Raw genomic sequence first — 14904 nt, forward strand, 5'->3', positions numbered from 1 at the left:
ATGCGACATGGACGTGGCCATCTAACAAATAAAGCATTGTGTGAAATAAATACGATGATACGTAGATTTTTTGTCTGAATTCCGTGATCTTGGTCTTTTTCACACCAATGGCTGCTCTAAATATGGTCAATATGAAACACATAATAGCGAGGCGATACAAATGACAGTTTTTTAATCCAAAACACAATTGGTTAATGTAACTACACCACTGAAAACCCAGCATGTATGATGTCTGAAATTCAACACGTAAAATTCAAAAGAGAGACCAAAATCCAACATATAAGAAAATTTATTTACAAGCATCAAATGTACAATTATATATATGATAAGCCAGCTAGCATTAGCTTTTTCTGCGTGATGATAAAGAAAAAGTCAAGTAAGCAGAATGCAAAAGCACAAGAGGGTTGGTGAGTATATAATAGCAATGTAGCAGTGATGTCTAATGTTAAGGCTCGTCATTATAGACTTGACTGTTGTTAAAGGGATGTTTTATTCAAATTAAGATTTTTTTCTCTAAAACTTAAAGTGAACAGTCGGGCAAGGATGGCTAAAGTCGGTAAAAATGGTGTGAATGTATCCAGTATAATTTCTTATGAAATGGAAAATTTAAAATCTCTCGTCAAAATCTGTCTGCGTACGAAGAAATTAATTTAAAGTATGGAAATTCTAAAACGTCCTCCCGGCTCACTATGTCCGTGGTTACATTTCCACGCAGCCTCGCTTTCAATGCTTTCAACTTTTCTTTACTTTAATGGTCAGAACTGGGAAACTAAGCAGAACTTGGCCGTCGTATTAATATGTGAGAACTTTTGGAAGGCCAATGAACGCATTTAGACTGGTTTTCTTTGCCCGACTATTCACTTTAAGTGCAGATGCACTATTAAGTATGATCCTTGTAAATTTTGTTTTATAGTTAAAAGAATCAAATGAAGTATTACTTCATTGTGCATTTGTTGAAGAAAATATTTAAAGGAACAATTCACAAAAAGACACAAAGTCACCAGCATCCATTTCACGATGTTACAAAATGATCGCATTTTCAATTTTAATTTTACGTCCCTTTAAAAGCATTGACATTTTCTTTTTATAGCATGCAGTGTTTGACAATCACAAAAAACAATCACAAAAAGACAAAATAGATCACAACCCGTGTTACATAGAGAAAACACACACATTACAACAGACATATTCCTTAAAACAACACAGTAGTTATAAGAATAGGAAACTAGTTAAAAAGAACAAATGTTATAAGTATCATACCATAATTCAGAATTTTACATATGACAGATATAGGATGCAAAGAGACATTTTCGATTGCCAAGGGTTATGATTCGCCTTCAAAGAGTCATCACCGGAAACCACAGTGTCTACACTTCATTACGTAAAAGCTTCGTCCGCAACGCATGCGCATTGTAGGCTGATTATATGGGTAACCGACGATGAAAAAGAGCAGACGAGTCATAGCCATTGGCTAACGAAGACGGCATAGAGAACGAATAGGAAATGTTTGATTTTATTGACATCTTTACAAGATACTGAAATATTTTCTCGACATCATAACAACATGCTGAAATAGAATATCATCCTCATGGCCGTTATATATAGATGTACATTATTGGGTGTGAAGAAACATTAAAAAAGGCGTTTTAAATGCTTTTACATTAATCGCTAACATGAAATGTTCACTTTAGTTGTTTTCATAGTACTAGTTGTTACAGTGTTATAGAACCACAAATAAAAAATACAGTCGATGAACAACAAAATTTAATATTTCTTCTAAATCTAGTGAAATAATTTGAAAACACCATCCCACGTAATAGTTACCCACAAATATTTCATGTTATACATATACAAGTTTTCATTCACTAACGGTATGGTATTAATTCAACAAAACAAATCTGGGGTTTGGTGTATATATCAGGGGATTAGCTAAAGCATGCAGTTCATTTGGTTTCGATTTTTATTAGTTTAACGTCCTATGAACAACCATGATCATTTAAGGACGGCCTCCAATGTATGCAATGTGTTGTGTGTTTGAATGTCTGTATGTTTTGGGAGGCTGCGGTATATTCGACTTGTGTCTTTTTGTAATGATGGGACCTATATCCTTTTTATAGTGCTATCTTACTGGAGCATGCCGCAAAAGATAACGACTAATTACACCTCATCCAGTCATAAATAAACAAATATACAACTATGTCTGTGTAATTAAGCAACGGAGGGATAGTGTTGTATTAAAATTGTCTGCTAGAGGCGAGTTGTATCCAACACTAACCACAACGGTGAACACAGACGGGTCTATTGTTTAACATTGGAGTTGAATGCAACGTATTGAGCTGTTTTCGTTTAGCATAAATACAAATGGACAAGCAATGGCATTTTCATTCCTATAAATTGATAAATCTATTCATATTTTAATTTATTTTAAAGTGTTGCATTTATAGCTAGATTTACCCGACTATGACGGCGTGTAGAGATAAAAACGGACGTCATTGTTCTGTGAGACTTGTTTCACCAAGTTATAAACATGCATAAAGACGCTTAATTTCATTATCAATTACATATCAATTTATTTACTTTTTTTCCTGTTATGAAACTTTTGCCGATTCATAAAGAGACAAAAATCTTGGTACCCACCATTGAATACTAGAACTCTTTATTGATCTTACCCGACTATGACGGCGTGTAGAGATAAAAACGGACGTCATTGTTCTGTGAGACTTGTTTCACCAAGTTATAAACATGCATAAAGACGCTTAATTTCATTATCAATTACATATCAATTTATTTACTTTTTTTCCTGTTATGAAACTTTTGCCGATTCATAAAGAGACAAAAATCTTGGTACCCACCATTGAATACTAGAACTCTTTATTGATCTTACCCGACTATGACGGCGTGTAGAGATAAAAACGGACGTCATTGTTCTGTGAGACTTGTTTCACCAAGTTATAAACATGCATAAAGACGCTTAATCTTTTCTCTGCGTTTCTGTTTTTTCTCTCAGAAACATTTGACAACATGTAGAGAGTGAAAAAGATTTTGGGGCAATTTATGAAAAAGAGGCAACAATTGCTTACGAACGGACGGAGGGACGGATGGACGACGGACCACGGACGAAAGGTAATTAGAATAGCCAACCATCTAATGATGACGGGCTAATAAAAGACAAAGTGTAAGGAATTCTTAACTGTACAAGAAAAGGAAGGACAAGCAAACATTAACGGTCTAAACGTAATTTTCTGGCTGTTTGCACAATATCTAAGTCACGCTTACAACGGTGGACGAGAACGGGTGTACTGTGTTACATTGGAGTCTAGCTTACAGTGGACGATCAGGGGAAAACTGTGTTACATTGGAGTTGTCTGCTAGAGGCTCCAGAGCTTTAGATCTAACTTACAGTGGACGATCAGGGGAAAACTGTGTTACATTGGAGTTGTCTGCTAGAGGCTCCAGAGCTTTAGATCTAACTTACAGTGGACGATCAGGGGAAAACTGTGTTACATTGGAGTTGTCTGCTAGAGGCTCCAGAGCTTTAGAGCTTTATATCTAACTTACAGTGGACGATCACGGAAGAACTGTGTTACATTGGAGTTGTCTGTTAGAGGCTAAAGAGCTTTAGAGCTTTATATCTAACTTACAGTGGACGATCAGGGGAAAACTGTGTTACATTGGAGTTGTCTGCTAGAGGCTCCAGAGCTTTTCTCGTTGAGAAGAATTTGCAGAACTATTTATAATATGATCTGTTCTGATGTAGATAGCTTAATTTAATAAAAGATTCAGAACAATTGTGCTCAAGTAAAAGTCATTGCATTCATTTTCAAATGTCTACATACATACATAGAGAATATGTAGCGACTAATTCATGTAGTTATTTATGTATATTTACTTATAACTGTCAATACATGGGGTATGGTCTCAGTATTCACCTGTATCCAAGGTCAGTTCCATGTAGATCTTCGTTCACGAAATTCAACCATCTAGGACGTGCTTCCAACCCCTGTGATGATTTTTTTTTTAAGTTTTGCAAATTTATTGAATCATATAGTCACATTGTATAAAATTACTGGTATACTAGTAATTTCATTATTTATTTTTGTAGACTTGTTCATTGAGTGTGAGAGTTATGTAAAGAAGCACACGGAATCTTTACAACAAAATTATAACATTCAAACCTAACTGGACAGGAAGGGGAAATATGTAATAGTCTTCCAGTCTCTGGTACACTAGTAATTTTATAATTACTGGTATACTAGATTAAATATCAACAGCAAATAAAGACTTAAAAGTTTAGAGCATTGTTATGGTATACGTAGATACCCGGTAATTTTTTTTTTTTTTATGTCAGTTTATTAATATACTTATTTATTTATTCATTTTATTATTTATTTTTGTAGACTGGTTCATTGAGTTTGAGCGTTATGTAAAGAAGCACGGAATCATTACAACAGAAATACAACATTAAAACTTTACTGGACAGGAAAGGGAAATATGCAATAGTCTTCCAGTCTCTAGTATATATAACAGTAATTTTATAATTACTGGTATACTAGATAACATATCAACAGCAAATAAAGACTTAAAAGTTTAGAGCATTGTTATGGTATACGTAACATAATCTCGGTATCTTTTTTTTTTTAGTTATTTATATTTCAGTTTATCCTCATATCTTATCCTTAGCTTATATGTTATTATTTTATTATTTACTCTTTTTTGTAGACAGTTGTTTATTGAGTTTGAGTGTTATGTAAAGAAGCACGGAATCATTACAACAGAAATGCACAATGTATTTAAAACTTTACTGGACAGAAAGGGATTTCCCAAATATGCAATAGTCTTTCCAGTCTCTAGTTTTGTATGCCTTAACAGTAATTTTATAATTATGAGTCTATACTAGATAACATATTCAACAGCAAATAATCACGAGAGACTTAAAAGTTTGTAGACCATTGAGTTTAGTTACCCGGTAAAGAAGCACGGAATATTGTTAAAACCTTATTGGACAGAAAGAGGAAAGATATGTAATAGTCTTCCAACCCTGGCATATCTGTAAAAAATCCAGGAGAGCTCATTATATCTAAAGCTTGTGATCAAATCTCATTTAGAAGAATACGCAAACTATTTATTTTTGTAGACTTGTTCATTGAGTTTGAGAGTTATGTAAAGAAGCACGGAATCATTACAACAAAATCACAACATTAAAACCTTACTGGACAGGAAAGAGGGAAATATATGTAATACTCTGTCCAACCCTGCCATATCTGTAACTATTAAGCTTTATATTAAATTACTGGTATACGAGATTAAATCATTTACAGAAATAAAGACTTAAAAGTTTAGAGCATTGTTATGGTATACGTAGATAACCGGTATTTTTTTTATTTCAGTTTATTAATATACTTTATTTATTTATTTTATTATTTATTTTTGTAGACTTGTTCATCTGAGTTTGAGAGTTATGTAAAGAAGCACGGAATCATTACAACAGAAATACAACATTAAAACTTTACTGGACAGGAAGGGGAAATATATGTAATAGTCTTCCAACCCTGCATATCTGCAAAAATCCAGGAGAGCTTTATATCTAAAGCTGTGTGATCAAGAGTTGTATCTCATTGATGAAAATTTACAGAACTTTTTATTTTTTAGACGTTTTGCCAATTTATAGTAAGTCATCAGATTTACCAGACTATGACGGCGTGTATAGATAAAAACGGACATTGTTCTGTGTGACTTGCTGTAAACAAAAGTTATAAACATACATTTAGGAAGATGCCTTATCAGGATATTTTTTTTATCTAATATATAAATGTACCAATCTTGTTCCATAGCATTAATATTACTTATATTATTTGCTGGATGGAAATCAGAGTTTTGATCACGATGAAATCGAGTTTTTAAGTGTGATCCTAATATCACTGCTATAGCTAACTACAGGGAAGCCATATATTGCATAATTGTATAAAATGATGTATGCTAGATATGTATAGAGATATTTTTACTTTTATATCTGTGTCAATCCATGGGGTGAGGTCTCTGTATTTGCCTGTATCCAAGGTCGATGGAAATCTTCACGGAATTCAATTATCTTGTACATGCTTCCAAACCCCTTGTAGTGAATAATTATTTACTTGCAATTTTTTTTTTGAAGTTTTGCAAATTCATTGAATCATATAGTCACATTGTATAAAATTACAGGTATACTAGTAATTTCATTATTTATTTTTGTAGACTTGCTCATTGAGTGTGAGAGTTATGTAAAGAAGCCACGCGGAATCTTTACAACAAAATTATAACATTCAAACCTAACTGGACAGGAAGGGGAAATATGTAATAGTCTTCCAGTCTCTTGTATATATACCGGGTAATTACTAGATTAAATATCAACAGCAAATCAGACTTAAAAGTGTGTAGAGCATTATTATGGTATACGTAGATACCCGGTAATTTTTTATTTAAGTTTATTCATATACTTATTTATTCATTTTATTATTTATTTTTGTAGACTTGTTCATTGAGTTTGAAAGTTATGTTAAGAAGCACGGAATCATTACAACAAAATCATAACATTAAAACCTTATTGGTCAGGAAGGGGAAATATATGTAATAGTCTTCCAACCCTGCATATCTGTAAAAATCCAGAAGAGCTTTATATCTAAAGCTGTGTAATCATGAGTTGTATTTCATTTAGAATAATATGCAGAACTATTTATTTTTAGACGTTTTGCCAATTTAAAGTCAGATTTACCCGACTATGACGTTATATGTAGATATATACCGGTATTTTTTTTATTTCAGTTTTATTCATATACTTATTTATTAATTTTATTATTTATTTTTGTAGACTTGTTCATTGAGTGTGAGACTTATATAAAGAAGCACACGGAATCTTTACAACAAAATTACAACATTCAAACCTAACTGGACAAGAAGGGGAAATATATGTAATAGTCTTCCAGTCTCTAGTATATATACCAGTATAATTTTATAATAACTGGTATACTAGATTAAATATCAACAGCAAATAAAGACTTAAAAGTGTAGAGCATTATTATGGTATACGTAGATACCCGGTAATTTTTTATTTAAGTTTATTCATATACTTATTTATTCATTTTATTATTCATTTTTGTAGACTTGTTTATTGAGTTTGAGAGTTATGAAAAGAAGCACGGAATCATTACAACAAAATCACAACATTAAAACTTTACTGGACAGGAAGGGGAAATATATGTAATAGTCTTCCAACCTGAGTAGCCTGTAAGTATAATTTTCAATATCATTTACATATAAATTTATTTATTTTTTTCCTGTTAAAAACTCATTTTGCCGATTCATAATGAGACAATAATCCTGATAAACACCATTGCCAATACTAGACCTCTTTATTGGAAATAGAAGAGAGATCTGTTTCTCTGCGTTTCTGTAATTTTCTCTCCGAAACATTTGACAACATGTCTGAGGAGTGAAAAAGAATTTGGAGCACTTTCTGAGAAATAGCCGGCAACAATTGCTTGCGACACGAACGAAGGGAAGGGAATGGACGATCGGAACACGGACGAAAGGTAATTTGAATTGTCAACCATCTAATGATTTGCTAATAAAAGACATAGTGCAAAGAATTCTTAATTGTACAAGAAAAAGACCAGCAAACAGAAAGTGGGTCTAAACGAAATTTTCTGAAGCGCCTGTACATGGTGTATTACACTTACAACAGTGGATTAGAACAGGTGTACTGTGTTGTCAGCTGAAGAGGCTTCAAGAGCTTATATCTTTACTTACAACAGTGGACGATCACGGATGAACTGTGTTACACTTGGAGTTGTCTGCTAGAGGATGCATAGCTTTATATCTAAACTGTGCGGAGTTTGCCATCTCGTGGAGAAGAATTTGCAGAACTATGTTATTAATATGATCTGTTCTGATGTAGGAAGCTTAATCTAATAAAAGTATTTAAATTTAGAAACATTGTACTCAAGTAACAGGACATTGCATTCATTATCAATTGTTTCATATATACATAGTGAATTGTAGCGACTTAATCATGAATTTATTTAGGTATATTTACATATAAAACTGTCATGGGGGGTGTGGTCTCTGTATTCACTATCTTCGTTCACGAAATTCAACCATCTAGGACGTGCTTCCAATTGACAAATTTTTCTTAAGTTTTACAAATTCCTTGAATCATATATAGTCACATTGTATAAAATTACTGGTATACTAGTAATTTCATTATTTATTTTTGTAGACTTGTTCATTGAGTGTGAGAGTTATGTAAAGAAGCACACGGAATCTTTACAACAAAATTATAACATTCAAACCTAACTGGACAAGAAGGGGAAATATATGTAATAGTCTTCCAGTCTCTAGTATATATACCAGTAATTTTATAATTACTGGTATACTAAATTAAATATCAACAGCAAATAAAGACTTAAAAGTTTATGGTTAAGCATTTTATGTGATGGTATACGTAGATACCCGGTAATTGTTAATTTTTTTATGTCAGTTTATTAATATACTTATTTATTCATTTTATTATTTATTTTTGTAGACTGGTTTCATTGAGTTTGAGCGTTATGTAAAGAAGCACGGAATCATTACAACAGAAATACAACATTAAAACTTTACTGGACAGGAAAGGGAAATATGCAATAGTCTTCCAGTCTCTAGTATATATACCAGTAATTTTATAATTACTGGTATACTAGATAACATATCAACAGCAAATAAAGACTTTAAAAGTTTAGAGCATTGTTATGGTATACGTAAATAACCGGTATTTTTTTTTATTTCAGTTTATTCATATATACTTATTTATTCAATTTTATTATTTATTTTTGTAAAGCTGTGTGACTTGTATCTCATTTATATGAGTTTGAGTGTTATGTAAAGAAGCACACGGAATCATTACAACAGAAATACAACATTAAAAACTTTACTGGACAGGAAAGGGAAATATGCAATAGTCTTCCAGTCTCTAGTATATATAACAGTAATTTTATAATTACTGGTATACTAGATAACATATCAACAGCAAATAAAGACTTAAAAGTTTAGACCATTGATATGATATACGTAGATACCCGGTAATTTTTTTTTTATTTCAGTTATATATATATATGTAATAGTCTTCTAAATCCTGCATATCTGTAAGAATCCAGAAGAGCTTTATATCTAAAGCTGTGTGTTCAGGAGTTGTATCTCATTTAGAAGAATATGCAGAAACTCTTTATTTTTGTAGACTTGTTAGTGTGAGTTATGTAAAGAAGCACGGAATCATTACAACAAAATCACAATATTAAAACTTACTGGACAGGAAGGGGAAATATGTAAGTCTTCCAGTCTCTGGTACATAGTAATTTTATAATTTACTGGTATACTAAATTAAATATCAAACCAAATAAAGACTTAAAAAGTTTAGACGTAGTATATGTATACGTATATACCCGGTATTTTTTTTTATTTCAGTTTATTCATATACTTATTTATTCATTTTATTATTTATTTTTGTAGACTTGTTCATTGAGTTTGAGAGTTATGTAAAGAAGCACGGAATCATTACAACAAAATCACAACATTAAAACCTTATTGGACAGGAAGGGGAAATATATGTAATAGTCTTCCAACCCTGCATATCTGCAAAAATCCAGGAGAGCTTTATATCTAAAGCTGTGTGATCAAGAGTTGTATCTCATTGATGAAAATTTACAGAACTTTTTATTTTTTAGACGTTTTGCCAATTTATAGTAAGTCATCAGATTTACCAGACTATGACGGCGTGTATAGATAAAAACGGACATTGTTCTGTGTGACTTGCTGTAAACAAAAGTTATAAACATACATTTAGGAAGATGCCTTATCAGGATATTTTTTATCTAATATATAAATGTACCAATCTTGTTCCATAGCATTAATATTACTTATATTATTTGCTGGATGGAAATCAGAGTTTTGATCACGATGAAATCGAGTTTTTAAGTTGTGATCCTAATATCACTGCTATAGCTAACTACAGGGAAGCCATATATTGCATAATTGTATAAAATGATGTATGCTAGATATGTATAGAGATATTTACTTTTATATCTGTGTCAATCAATGGGGTGAGGTCTCTGTATTTACCTGTATCCAAGGTCGATGGAAATCTTCACGGAATTCAATTATCTTGTACATGCTTCCAAACCCCTTGTAGTGAATAATTATTTACTTGCAATTTTTTTTAAGTTTTGCAAATTCATTGAATCATATAGTTATATTGCAAATTGTATAAATACTGGTATACTAAACTAAATATAAAGTAAACAGCGAAAAAAGACTTAAAAGTTTAAGAGCATTGTTAATGTATATGTAGATAACCGGTAGTTGTTTTATTTCTGTTTATTCACTTATTTATTGTTATTACTTTTTTTTTTTTTGTACACTGGTTCATTGAGTGCGAGAGATATGTAAGGAAACACACGGATTCATTTCATCAAGGTTTCCAACCAATGCCTATAGCTATCTAAAGGTTTTCAACCCTGCATATATATCTCAAGGTTTCCAACCCTGCCTATCTCAAGGTTTTCAACCCTGCATATCTCATGGTTTTCAAACTAAACAGTTATTGTTCAAAAAGAAATTGTTCTCCAATAATAACAATTTGAAGATATTTGATGATTAATCAGTGATTTAGATCATGCTGAAGATATTACAAAATGGGAATACAAGGGGAAGCAATTCAAACTTAAAATAATTTTTGGCCAAAACAAATGAAAGGAAAGCCATGACATAACACACTATTTGACAGTTAACACAAAAATACACCATAGTATACAGCGATTCATTTCTCCGTGTAGCAGAGTTCAAACAACAGTTTCAAGACATGGAATAGCTTTTAAAATATTGGATAGGCTAGATTTAAAGTAAAATAATTAATTTTTCTTTGCTTTCATACCAAATCCGGCTTTCCGATTGGCCAATATTTTTTTTGCATACCACTATGAAAAAAAAATATCCAAGAGTGGCGCGAAACACCGACGTTATCGTGACGTCACAATAGATACATTGAAAAAAATTTGTTTGCAAACTTTTGTGAGAATCCGCTACGCGGATTCATACCTACGCGGATTCACACAGTTTGCAAACAAATTTTTTTTCATACCCCGATAAAATTAAAAAATAGTGACATCAATGCTTAATTGGTATATTCAGTATATTATCTAAAATAATTCACAATTCATAGTCAACATTCTGGGGGAAATGAAACACTGCTGCTAGAAGTATGAAGTTATAAGAGACCATATTTTTCTTGTTGTTGTATATCTGTATGAACCTTAAGCGTGCATTGAATCTAAATGTTTTTCCTGTCAATTTTGGAAATGTTTGATAAAAATCAGAAGTTCAAAGTACCAAGTGCAGCAAAACTGTAAAATTATGAATCTCATATATGTTTGAAGTTTTAAATGTGCCATAAAAAAGAAACAAGATTAATTTAAAAAAAAAAAAACTCGCACTGACTGAGATTACAGTATGAAACATTAATCACAAACATATACAAACAGGAAAAACACAGTGAATCAAGCATTGTTTTTCAATGAGGAATGCATGAAAACAAGAATGACTGCATGTATATAAAATATGCTTTAATGATGACTGATGATGAAATTATCGATATTTTTGCATTTTTGCATGCACCTTTGGTATGATTTTTATAATGTAACCTCACATCACCACGACAACCACATGCATGTAAAGGGTCCTGATGAACACAGCAATGGAGAAAAAAATATGTATTATAATATTTTTCCTTAAAACAACTGCATCTGGTATTTCAGATTAAACAGTTACTTTAAAATTAGAACATTCATTTTAAGAATTTATTATGGAATTTTATATTTCTCATGAGGATCTTATTAGTCCATCATCATTAGAAAGCCATAATGATATATTTATCAATAACATAAAAGTTTGAAAAAGACTAGAACTACATGCATATCATAAATAGTATCACATGATCAAAGAAAAGTAGAAAAGTTGTGTTCGATGAATCTATATTATCTCTTGGGGCATTTGTTTTAAATCTTCCCCAAAGCATGCACATGAAGCCATGTATATATATTACTAGCCAGAAGTTCCATTCTGATGTTTGTGAATACAAAAAGTTGTGTTTGATGAATATGTATTATCTCTTGGGGAATTTCATTGAAATCTTCTCAAGGAATGTATAAATGTTACCATCTCGCCAGAAGTTCCAGTTCTGATGTTCCTGAATCCTCTCCATCGCCAACTTTGTGTTACACATGTTACACTGACAGTATCTGGTGTACACACACATATTTAGTCTGTCAATGTGTAATAAGCTACACTGAAAACACTAACCGCATGCACATTGCTTCTCTATGATCTGGCATCAGACTTGCGATGGCCCTTGTGTTGAAAGTTACTGCATTCTGTATAATTCTATCTGTGCACCTGTCTTCAGCTTTCTGCAGCCTTAAAATAAAAAAAATATAACAAACCTGATTTGTTAAATATATGCATGGGATCTTATACTCTATATATCCATTAACATGATCAGAACCAAATTCACAACAAGTGAATTACTTATACATCAGTGATCTACAATATGAACAGAGCATACAGATTTCTGGACCCAGGATCACAGAATTTCCTGAACTTTAAAGGTAGGTTTCGCCCAATGAAATATAAAGACTACGAAATTGAAATTTATCCTGCACACAGATATAATCTTCAGATCATTTTCAATGCATACAGCGAACAATATGGGTGGTCAGTTGCCTAGCTTGACCAGGAAAATACTTCTCTAAAAATAGAGTGAAGTCAAGCTTTACATAGAACATGACGTATTTTTTTCCAAAACGAGGCCGCATCAACAAACGGAAGCGTGCAACAAAATGTCAGATAGAAGTGACAGTCTTGACACGGCATGTTTAGTTAAAAAAAAACCAACAACAACAAATCGAAGTGCGATGGACTGTTTATACATATCATAAAATCTAAACCACTTCATGTTACTTACATGCGCTCGCTAGCTTTGTACACCAAATATACATGTAGTTAGTCTGCGGCTGTTTGTGCGCTGGCATATGTGTTGAAATTTAACTCACCACGTGCAATGCCATTGCACGAGTCCCAACAGATTCGGGCAAGTTCCACTTCAGATGTGGCTTCTGTTTCTTCTATTGTACATGCCATCTCTGAATTCAATTCCCTATAGATATCCTAGGACGCTACCGAATCCATTATAATTTCTTCCACTTTGTTGCCAATTCAGATATATTTTTCTTTATCTCACAACATTCGTTCAGCCATTTTGTTTACTTTTAGTGCGTGACAATGCGCATGCGCGAAACTTCGACAACACAATGCATCGCAGCTTCATTTGCATACTATTTTGTCTGACGGACACCGTAATAAAATCAAGGATTTCCTTCAATTTTGTATTCAAGAAACATTTGTTCAATCTCAAACGCATAAAGAAATTAAATTGAGGTATTTTAATATGTTTTTCCATCTTTTCTTCCGTTTATCGCATTTCACAAAAAAATATTTATTTGGTTGGGCGAAACCTACCTTTAAAGTTCCTAAACTGAAAATTCTTGACGAACAACTGATTTATTTGGTGTGGCCTTAACTTAAAATTTTCCATAGGAAAACATTAATCTAAGTTAAGGTGCCTCCCTTAAAGTCTGTAATGCTTTCCTATGGAGAATTTAAAGCTAAGGGATTCAGACCGGATTCCTTTAATTTTAGGAATGTACATGAAACTGGGCCACGGAGTATTATTGATAGAATAATAAGTGTATATTTACTTTAACAGCTGCAGTCTCTCTCCTTAGTTCCTGTATGACAAGAGCGAGAGCCTCTGGGTTAATCCCACTCTCGCAGAGCTTCACACATATAGTCAGTGTCTCAGGATCAAGACCTGTGTTCAGAAGCCGTGACATTTCCATTAATGCTGCAAAAGAAAAAGAAGTAATGAATATCTATAAATAAGATATTCATTATGTATTGTGTAGCTGTGCAGCCTTTTCAATATTTTCAACGGTTGTCATATGTCAACCATTCCATCAAATGATAGCAATATTTAAATTAGTATCCTCGATAATAGGGGTTCCGATCACTTACGATCTCTACACCCCTGGACTATAAATATGGAGGCTGCTAAACGGAAAACAGTTGAACCAATCACAGGCTTGCAAAGAATTCCTTTGAAGACTACGACAGAGAGCGACGTCCCCAATATCAAATCCACACAGTCAACCACAGTATACCGTTATACGGCTCTTTTGATGTACATTAAACGACTAACTTACACAGTGATCAATCTACATGCCCATCCCGAGTCCTGGACTCACAGAATTTTAAAAGGACCCATGAAATTTCTGGGAATGGGTATCTATAACACTGTGGGACCCATTGTTTTCACAAAAACCATTGAAAAGGACCCACGATAAATAATCGTAGATTGAACTGTTCTGTTGCCTCCAATTTCACTACATGAGATAGCCCAGGGGGTAGAGATCGTAAGTGATCGGAACCCCTGGAGTATCGAGGATGAGCCATATGTTACATATATATAGAATGTTTAGTTAATTAAAACACAACAGAATGTGAAAAAATTACTCCAGATAATCCACATCAATCTGAAAAGAGTAGTTCACGTTGAACTACCCCTGAGTATCGAGGATGAGCCATATGTTACATATATTCACACAGAATGTGAAAAAATTATAAATCAAATAACCACTAACCACTAAAATGGAATGAAATATACAATGTAGGCCTACATGTATTGTATATCAATATGTGAAACTAGCATGACATCAGTCGGCCAGATGACGTGTAACAGCTTGTGAAGTTGTGACCCGTGGCACGTAGCCGTTTGCATTCCAGTCA

The sequence above is a fragment of the Argopecten irradians genome, chromosome 8, assembly GCF_041381155.1.
Source record: "Argopecten irradians isolate NY chromosome 8, Ai_NY, whole genome shotgun sequence".
NCBI lineage: Eukaryota > Metazoa > Mollusca > Bivalvia > Pectinida > Pectinidae > Argopecten > Argopecten irradians.